At 42.3% G+C, this 10373-nt stretch overlaps 1 long non-coding RNA gene across 1 annotated transcript; it reads right to left on the bottom strand.

The window, feature by feature from the left end:
• Nucleotides 1-238: 238 nt before the first annotated feature.
• Nucleotides 239-10365, bottom strand: LOC142830754 (uncharacterized). The gene is made up of 3 exons (XR_012906211.1): nucleotides 9968-10365; nucleotides 5440-5599; nucleotides 239-4721 (listed from the first exon to the last, which is right to left on the bottom strand). It is a non-coding gene; the product is annotated as an uncharacterized LOC142830754 (long non-coding RNA).
• Nucleotides 10366-10373: the final 8 nt, after the last annotated feature.

Genomic DNA, 10373 nt, shown 5'->3' with positions numbered 1-10373 from the left:
TCCCATCCCATGTAACCCAAACACTCTGCACCCCTGCTCCAGCCCCGATACACCCTCCCAGACACTGCATCCCTTCCTACATCCCTCCTCAGCTCACAACCCCCTCTCAGACCTTGCACCCCAATCCTCTATCCCTGATCACAGCCTAAATCCCTTCACCCCCTCCTGCACTCCTGCTCCAGTCACAACCGCCTCCTGGCCCCTGAATCCCCTCCTCACCCCAGTCCATTACCCCAGATCATGATCTCCTACTTCACCCAAACTCCCTCCCAGATCCCGCACCCCAATCTCCCTTCTGCACCCAGCCTCCATCCCAGACCAGCACACCACCTCCATTAACATAATGGAAGTGGGTAGCCCTCAATCACTTACCAAATTCTTGGAGTGGCCCCCCCCATCAAAATGATTGCTCATCTTAAGGTAAGAGAAAGATTCTCTTAACAGAATTTTTTCGAGTGTTGCAGATATCTGATCTTAATGATTTTTAAAAAAATCCGGTGTTACTAATTAATACGTGGCAAACTGTATTGCATTAAGGCCAGATCTTTGATATCTGGTAGAGTGCTGGCTTTGCTGAGTCAGGAGTAGCAAATACTAGGTGTGATGCTAGCTGTTTTGTAGGATGAAACCTTATTTGCAAGATCTTTGAAACATGCATCTGTCTGTTAGAAAGGATGATACATGTACGCCAAGGTCTCAGAGGAGTAGCCGTGTTAGTCTAAAAAAAAAAAAACCAACCTTAAAAAAACAACAACGGTCCTGTAGCACCGTAGACTAACAAAATATATAAATAGTATCATTAGCTTTCATGGATACAACCCACTTCTTCAGCCAAGGGTAATGTTAATTTTCTTTTTATTTGATTTCATATTAAATAATCATTGCTCCTTGTTAATTATCTCTTCTTTTAAGAGATGGACTATTTAATATATATATTTATCTGTGTGGTTTTTGTTTGTACTGGTGGGTGCACATCCACTCACTACGTCAATCTTGGTGTTGCACCTAAGAAATTTCAACCCTCCCCAAAGAAAATTCAACCCACCCGAGGATGGAAAATCTTAGCGGGAACACTGGTTCTGACATCTTATAGAAAGTCACTTAAGGGACACTGATTAGCTTTAAAATTTTAATATATAAAATTTTACTTTCTTACTAACTGCAGAGAGAGAGAGAGACAGAGAGACAGAGAGAGACTGTCAGGACTCCTGGGCTCTGTCTCAGCTCTGAAAGGGAGTGGTGTCAAGTCAAGTGGGTTACAGCAGGGGTCAGATACATTTCAGCTCTATGTATACACCAACAATACATCCTGGATTTTGTGTGACAGTCCCAATTTAAAATACTTTATCCTGTTGTCCCATAAAGCACTGCAATGTCTTGGAAATTCCAATATTTCGGGGGTGGGGAGGACCTCGAGGCTCCCCACCAGATCTGGCTTGTGGGGAAGAAGTAAAGCCAGAAATGGCTCCGTGCACAGCTGTTTCCATTCTCCTGGCTGGGGGGAACAGCCAGGGTCGGCCCACAACATTCTGGCACCTGAGGCAGGGAGCTCAAATGATGCCCCCATGCATCCTCGCTTGGGCCAAAACTTTGAAAGGTCTCAATTCTGTCTTCTTCCTGGTCTACTCCTCTCATGGCACTGCAGAGAGAATACATATGCACCAGCAGCAGACACAATTTTCTACACTCTGGGTTCTAGTAGCACCCCCGCCCTCCCGCAGTCTGGCACCTGAGGCAGCTGCCTCAATTCTCCTCATGGTAAGGCCAGCCCTGGGAACAGCCTGGCAGGGCCACGTTTCCTGGAGGCTTTCCCCTTTGCTCCCATTGGCCAGAAGCGTGCCCCTGTGAGGCTGTTGCCCCAGACAGGGGAAGAAAAGCAGCAGTGCCTGGAATCTGCCCAATGGGAGCATTGGGAGGCAATGCCTGAAAGTGGCACAAAAGCAAGTAGCCCTCCCACAGCCCATGCACTCTCCACCCTGTTGAGACCTTGCAACCCCAGCCCGCTCACTCACCACCCTGCCAACACCCCACACCCTCAGCCCACTCACTCATTGCCTCCATCGAGACCCTGCACTCCACCCCCTTACTCACTGCCCTACCGACACCTTTGTCAGCTCATGTGTTCCAATTTTTGCTGTGTAAAATATGGTCACCCAATCTATGTAATATCAGAATGGCCAAACTGGTCAGACCAGTGGTCCATCTAGCCCAGTATCCTGTCTTCCAACTGTGGCCAATGATAGGTGCTTCAGAAGGCATCAACAGAAGAAGCATTCATCAAATGACCCATCTCCTGTCTCCCATTCCCAGCTTCTGGCAACAGAAAGGTAGGGACACTGTTCCCGTTTTGGCTAGTAGCTATTGATGGACCTATCCTCCTTGAACTTATTTTCATAGAATCATAGAATCATAGAATAATAGGACTGGAAGGGACCTCGAGAGGGACACCATGCCTGACAGATGTCTATCTAACCTGTTCTTAAATATCTCCAGAGAGGGAGATTCCACCACCTCCCTTGGCAATTTATTCCAATATTTGACCACCCTGACAGTTAGGAATTTTTTCCTAATGTCCAATCTAAACCTCCCCTGCTGCACTTTAAGCCCATTACTCCTTGTCCTGTCCTCAGAAACCAAGAGGAACAAATTTTCGCCTTCCTCCTTGTGACACCCTTTTAGATATTTGAAAACCGCTATCATGTCCCCCCTTAAGTATTTTGTGCTTAATGGAACCCTGTTATAGTTTGGGCCTTTCCACCATCTTCTGGCAAAGAGTTCCACAGGTTGACTATGAAGAAATAATTTGTTTTAAATCTGCTGTCTGTAAATTGAATTTAATTCTTGTGTTATGTTAGTAAAGGAATAAATAACGTTTCCTTATTCTATTGTTCCATACCATTCATGATTTTCTACACCTCTAACATATCCCCCAGCCGTTAGTCATTTCATTTCCAAGCTGAAAAGTCCTAATCTTTTAATATTTCTTCATATGAAAGCTGTTCATCATCCCCTAATTATTTCTGTTGCCCTTTCTGTAGTTATTTCAAATCCAGTATATCTTTTTGAAGATGGGGTGACCAAATCTGCATACAGTATTCAAGATTTGGGCATACCATCACTTTATATAGAGGTACTATGATATTTTCTGTCCTATTATCTATTCCTTTCCTAATGATTCCCAATATTTGGTTAGGTTTTTAGTTTTTAGACTGCCACTTCATATTGAGAAGATGTTTTCAGGGAACTATCCAAATGATTCCAAGATCTCTTTCTTGAATGGTAACAGCTATTTTAGATCCCATTATTTTTGTGTGTATAGTTGGGGTTATATTTTTCCATGTGCATTACTTTGCATTTCTCAACACTGAATTCCATTCGCCTTGTGTTGCCCAATCATGCAGTTTTATGAGATCCCTTTGTAATTCTTTTCAGTCAGCTTTTTATTTAACTATTTTGAGTAATTTTATAGTATCTGCAAATTTTGCCACTTCATTATTTACCCCTTTTTAAAAAACATTTAGAGATATATCAATCCTGCAATACTATTTCGGGGTACCGGAGTATCCCGAAATAGCTATGCCATGTCTTCACAGCAAGCCCATTATTTCAGGCTCACTATTCCAATATCTCGGTAAACCTCATTCTACAAGGAACAAGAGACGTTTTGGAATATCACCTAATTTTGAAACTTGGCACTGTGTAGACAGTACCAAATGACAAAATAAGCTATTTCAAAATAGCATTGAAATAAAATGCAAATTGTGTATCTTATTTCAAGTTATGGTGCAGTCTAGACACACGCTTAAAAGTTCTGGTCCAAATTCAAATCCCAGCAGCACAACACTCATTGCTACTCTTTTTCTCCCCTATCTTTTATGTGCCTGGCAATGTTTTCACGATGATTTAATGATTCCTTAATTACTAGAATGACTAGTCTTTTGTTATTCTTAATCACCTCCCTCTCTCCTTTTATAACAAACTCTCAGCTCCAAAAGGCAAAGCTGCAAGCAGCTCAAACTCTGTTGTAGTTAAGAGCTGCCTTTGGAGTCAGGGCATGCAGCTTTAAGCAGACCTCAAGTATGAGTGCAGATATTCAGATTTGGGAGTGGTTTCTACCACCCCCGTAGCCCCCATAAATGGCACCCATGCCAGCCACATTCTGGTTCAGGACCTTTCCCCTTACCTGGCCAAGGGAAGAGGAAATGCAATGGGGAACAGAGTCCCTGCTGACTCAGGAGCAAGGGAACATACAATAGGGATGGGATTCATAGGAGCTGTAGTCCCCTCTTTTGTATACCAATTACAGAGGTATGTGTAAAGCTTAGCAGACCAAATGCTCATTAAAATCAACAAAGTGATGCTGGCTAACACTGGATGAGATGCTGGCCCACTCTCATTAGATTATTAGTGAATTCAAGAAAACATATACTGAACTTAGTTAAGAAAAAAGCCTCTTTAGCACATATACTGTATCCACCATCATAGCATCCAAGCCATTCACAATGTTTAATGTATTCATCCTCACAATACCCCAGAGAGGTACAGCAGTGTATTATCATCATTTTACAGAGGAGACACCAAGGCACAGAGAGGCAATTGGTTGTCCAAGGTCACAAAGTCTGTAGCAGAAGAAGGACTTGTTGCCAGGTTTCCCAAGTCCTAGGCAAGTTATCCAAACCATAGCAACATCCCTCCTTAAAGTGAATTCAGGGAACCAGGGTCTGGCAAGAAAAAGTTCAGAAAGGATTTCAGAGTTCAGAAATATGAAGAGCAGCCAATTCAAAGCATCCTGCTCTGAATATGTAGAAGATCCAATAAGTCCTTTATACTGTTAAGACATAGTTGGTAAAATAAAAAATTGAGTCAGGGTTTTGAGTGGGAATTCAAAATGGAACCCGTCATGAGTGACAAAGACTTTGCTGCCAAAATGCCTTTTGACACAGCACTGTGGTTGTGCACATGGCACCAATTATGTGCACGTGGCACGGAAATCTGCACAAGGCATGTAGTCTTTGCACACGTCATTCTACTTTTCTACACACGGGACTCTAGCTGTTTTCCTGCCTTTGAACTCATAAATACACTAATTCCTGAGAGGATTATGTTGGTAGTTCTTCATCACACCATGGAGGAGAGTTGCTTGCTGAACCTGGGAGCCGTGGCGAAGGCCGGGACCATCTCAAGTTACAGATAGACTTCATCCCACTGCCACCACCAGGGTGCTTGGACCCACCGTTGTGGCAACTGCCCATCACAGTGAGTCCATAGCTACCTGAGCCCCACATCATTGGACCTCAACCACACAAAGTGAGGCCTGTTTGCTGTGGCGAAGGCCCTCTGCAGTACCGGATTAGCTTCATGATCACCGAGCAGCTTTGTTTTCGCGAAGGTGGGGATTGAGCAAAAAGACAGAACTGTTTGTTTACCTTGCCAACTCACCTGCTCTAACATCGCAGAGACTTATATGCCTACGGACACCTCAGAGTTCCTCCCATACAGCTGTCTATAGCCACAGGGTAGAAAGTCCTGAGCGCCTGTTCCTGTTCCATTGGACCTCTGACTGAAGACAGTATTCCACTACGGTTATCTTTGCTATCTCCTGTTATATCAGAGAGAGAGGGATTGGAGTTGTTCAGTATTGATTCATGGCTATTGACTGTAGCGTTTTACCTGTTGTGTTTTACAATATATATATATATATATATATGTCTGTTAAATTTGAAAGTAAGTTTGTGTTTATTTGAATCTGTATAACCCGCTGGTGATTAGATACAGCAGGTTCCAGGGCAAACACTCTTCTGAGACAAAGGCATTATACCACCATTCCAGATCAGGCCCTATATTTAATAAATTCTATTCTGTTAGTGTGCCTTTCCTAACAATACTTAACAGACCCAATCTGGCTCACGAGGAAGTCAGTTGGTGTTTTCCAATTTGCTTCAGTGGGAGCTGGCCTCAGTGAGACCAGGAAGAATAATATTTTAATGCTGATTTACCTCTTCAGATAGTGGGTAGGCAGAAGTAACCGGATGCTGCAGAGTGAAGGGAAATTATGTGGTTAAAATGGAGTTTGTAGGGCTGTCACATAATGGAATGGTTTCTCTGAGTAACCACAGAAAAAGTACTTTTGTGGGGTTTATTGAACAATACAAGACAATTTAAGCAGCCATAAAGGGCTAATAAAAATAACTGTTCCAGGAAGAGGTGCCCAGGCACAGAGAAGGTTAGAGGCACTATAGATTATGAACATGATTTAATTTTTATTTATTATTTTTAAAAATGAAATACTCAAATGATAAGGAATGAATTCTGTTTTCACTTTCAGTTGTATGATTATTATTAGTTATTTATATCAGTAGATCCAACTAAGATCAGAGCCCCTTTATGTCCAACGCTACCCACTATGGTTTGCAAGAGCCACCTTCCCCCCGCTTCTCCCCCAAAAAAGCTTGCAATCACAAAAGCCAAGATAGCCAAAAAGTGTTATTCAGTTTTTAATAGAAGGAAAAAAAGAGAGTAAGTACACAGGAAATATGTGTCAGAGCTAGAAACTGAAAATTGATCTCCTGACTACTAGTCCTTTGCCTTAATCAAGCAAGATCCTCTGGAAACCGCACAGTGAATAAAATACTTGTAAAGTCATTAAAAGTTAATAAAACTCTGGAAGCAAGACAGAGCCACAATATTTAGAGTTAGGGATTGTTTGGATCTGGGGTTATCTCTCAGACCATTTGTAGAAGGAAATTGCAACATCACTTATTTTTCAAGGTGAAGATTGTATCAGCAGTATAGTTAGGAAAGAACTTTAATTTAGATCACTTCTAGAAAAAGACACAGCCTTACACAATAACAGGAAGTCAGATTCTGATCTTAGTTACTCTGCGGTGACAGAGCAATTTGCATTGTTTTCCAGGGAATGAGAGAGAGCCATGCCCGGATACAACATTTGTATCTATATCCACATCTGTATCCATAAAAATGAACCACAGTTATCCACATCCAGCTCAGCGGATGCGTATATTCATTGATATAAAGTGGATATTCACAAATTTACTGGATTCTAGATATAAAATTTGTATCTGCATCCATATTCACAAAAATGAGCCTCTGACATCTGCATCCACATCCGTGGATGTGGATACTTGTGGATATAAAGCAGATATCTGCAGATTTGCAGGGCTCCAGAGATAGAATCCTCTGGCTCGTAGAATTGTCCTGACATAATCAGAATGTGGCTCACTGTCTCTTAGTAACAGTTTCAGTGCTAGATACTTCTCTCTTGGGAAAAGAGAAAAAGCTGGTTTCAACAGGCAATGATATGTTAGGCATTTTCAGTAAGTTATTTTTTTCCTACAATTGTAATAGCTCTTTGGAAACCATAGAACATCTGGATAAATATTTTAATTCACTCTAAGACATCTTATATTTTCCCCTACTAGAAGGTACCATACATTTGTTCCCAATTCTATTATGCAAACAGGTCCTGATTCAGCAAGGCACTAATGCACATACTTAACCTTAAATTAGTAAGAAATCACTAGGAATTAGAGATGTACACGGTATCTAGGCTCATGTGGAAATACGTATATCATTCACAGCCTAGCTGCTGCAATGAACAGGTACATTTATTAGGACAGGAAGATCAGGACTCTCCAGGGTGCTTTTAAATTAAGGGTGCCATTTCTTCAGCGTTGCTTTATGTCACATAGTAGAATTTAAAGTCAACCCCCACATAGCTCTGGGGAATAAGATAGCAAAGAATTCTCAATCATATTCTAAGATGATGGGGGAAAAGAATGAATCATCAACAAACATGAATGAAAACAATGTTCTTTCACCCTGATTTGCCATTGTCTTCAGACTGAAAGAGAAAAGCCTCTTTACACCTTTCCAGATGGCAGTTCAAAATATTTTAATAAATTAATATTTCAAAGCACTGCTCTTCTTTCTTGGCTTTTTTATTATGGCAATTTCTTTCTTCGGTTTATAAGACTATGCTTGCCATCTGTGGCAGCAACATTATGGACTCAGAGCCCTGGAAAAAATTGTAGATGTAAAATAAAACTCCATTTGGAGTGACAACCATGGTTGGTTGCAAGAAAGGAGAAGAATTGATTATAAAGTTTGTTAGAGACTGTATCCAGACAACATAGCACAAGTCAGAAGGATTAAAACAAACAGAAAAAAGTGAAAAGATTTCTACGTAGAAAATAATGCATGACCCTATGTCACGACCTCAGTGCTAAGCCCACCTAAAAATACTTGCTCAACACTGAATTATACCCTTCTGAGAGATCAACTTGGCATCATTTCTTCTTCCAGTACCTACTAGGGATGTAAACAACTAGTCAACTAGTTTCTTGACCAGTTGCTTCACCTCTAGAAGCAACCGGGGACGGGGGGAGGGAGCAGGAGCCGGTGCTGGGGAGAGCCAGCTTAAAAGCTGGTTCCTCCCAGCACTGGCTCCACAGGAGTTAGGGGTGTAGCGGGGACTGGGCATGAGTTGGGAATCACCTGATTCCTGGCTTGTGCCCAGTCCCAGACTCTGTCTTTTAAATATATTAAGAGCCTGCCCACCCTTAATACATTTAAAAGACTGAAGCGCAGCAGGGGGGGCCGGGAATCAGCTGACCCAGGAATCAGCTGAGCTGGGAATCAGTTGGCCCAGCTTGCGCTGGGTCCTCTCTGCCCCTGTTGCGCACCAGCCTTTTAAATGTATTAAGTGCCTGCAGGCTCTTAATACATTTAAAAATCAGAAGTTCAGCAGAGGAGACCTGGCGCGAGCCAATGCTGGGTTCCCCCTGTTGCACTTCAGCCTTTCAAATGTATTAAGAGCCAGCTGGCTTTTAATACATTTAAAGGCAGAGTCACAGCGGGGTTAGCTGTCAGGACTGGGAGCTAACCCTGCTGTGGCTCCCCTGCTTATCAACTAATCAACTAGTCGATGGAAAATTCATCGACTAGTCAGTTAGTTGATTAAACTATATTTAACATCCCTACTACCTACTTTATTGTTAACTCTGGGATGAAAATTCTCTGCCCTGAACTGCTGATGACCAAGTTGAAACTGAGCATTGGAGATGTGCGCAGCATTTGACTTTGATGTAGGACAAACACTATTAAGATGCCCACCAGCCTCAATGCAAATTGGATCCCACCCACAAAACAGTGAGTTTGTGGATTCCCAAATCAGAGGTTGGTATTGTTTCAGGCATTCATGTCAATGGAGTTACATTTGACCCCAAAAATCTGCTGAAAACCATGTTAATGTATTTAATACCAGTGAAAAGATTAGCACTAAGAATACAGCTCTCTGGAGAGTGAGCTGATAGCATTTGATCAGCTTCTTCACCCTGAGCCCTTTTGAGCAAAGCCTGCCAATTAGTCTCAACTCATCATCTGAGGACATCATAAATGTTTCTAAGTGACCTGCCAGAAGATCACCAAAATTATTTTCTTCCATATCATTTACAGACCAAAATGATTTTCACTTGTTCTATTGAAGAGAAAATCTAATTCATAGCTCTAGAGGTAAAAAGCCTTTGGCTAATTTGTTAGCTAATTGCTCTCAGTTACCTAATTTTATAATTCAAGCACAAAAGCAGCAGCACTCGGTTATAAATAGATTGAGCTCATGTGTGGAGTGCACAGATTTACATAAAGGATCCGAGAAACTGATGAACCATAATTGATTTTAGAGTTTGCAGAAGTTCATTTAACAGCAACAGTTTGAACAGCAAAATTTTGAAAGTGGCAAAAGTTATGGAGCTTTGCAGAATTTGTATTTATTTTCTGGGAAAGAGGTGGGCCAAATTCATCACGACAGCATATTTTGCACTGAAAACCAGTCAACTGACCCTATAATTTTCTGTTTGCTTTTATTTGGCGCCAAATAAAACTGTGCATCTTAAAACTACATGTGCACAATGCTCAGAATATTCTGAAGGGGTAGCAGATTTCTACTTACGAGCTTCCATGACTTTCATCAGAATAGTATCTGAATGGCTGGATGCGCACAGCTCCAAGAAGCAGCCAGCATGTCCACCCAGCTTCTAGGTTCACGGTGGCTGCAGGGGCTCCATGCTCTGCCTCAGTCCATAGTTGTCACCCTCAGTGCTGACTCCAGAGCTCTCATTGGTTGTGGTTCCTGGCCAATGGGAATTGTGGAAGCAGTGCCTTCAGGCATAGGCAGCAGGAGGAGCTGCCTGGCTGGTTCTAGAATCAGGTATTTCTGAGAGCTGCTTGAAGTTAGCACTGCATGGAATCCACATCCCTCACCCCCTCCCACACCTCAAATGCCTGAGCCCCCTCCCATACTCCAAACCCCCTGGACCCAGCCCTTTCCTGAAACCAAACTCCCTCCAGGAAGCTTC

Source organism: Pelodiscus sinensis, chromosome 10, assembly GCF_049634645.1.
Source record: "Pelodiscus sinensis isolate JC-2024 chromosome 10, ASM4963464v1, whole genome shotgun sequence".
Taxonomy (NCBI): Eukaryota; Metazoa; Chordata; order Testudines; family Trionychidae; genus Pelodiscus; species Pelodiscus sinensis.
The sequence above is the reverse complement of the archived record's forward strand: the minus strand, read 5'-3'. Positions and strand labels throughout refer to the sequence as shown.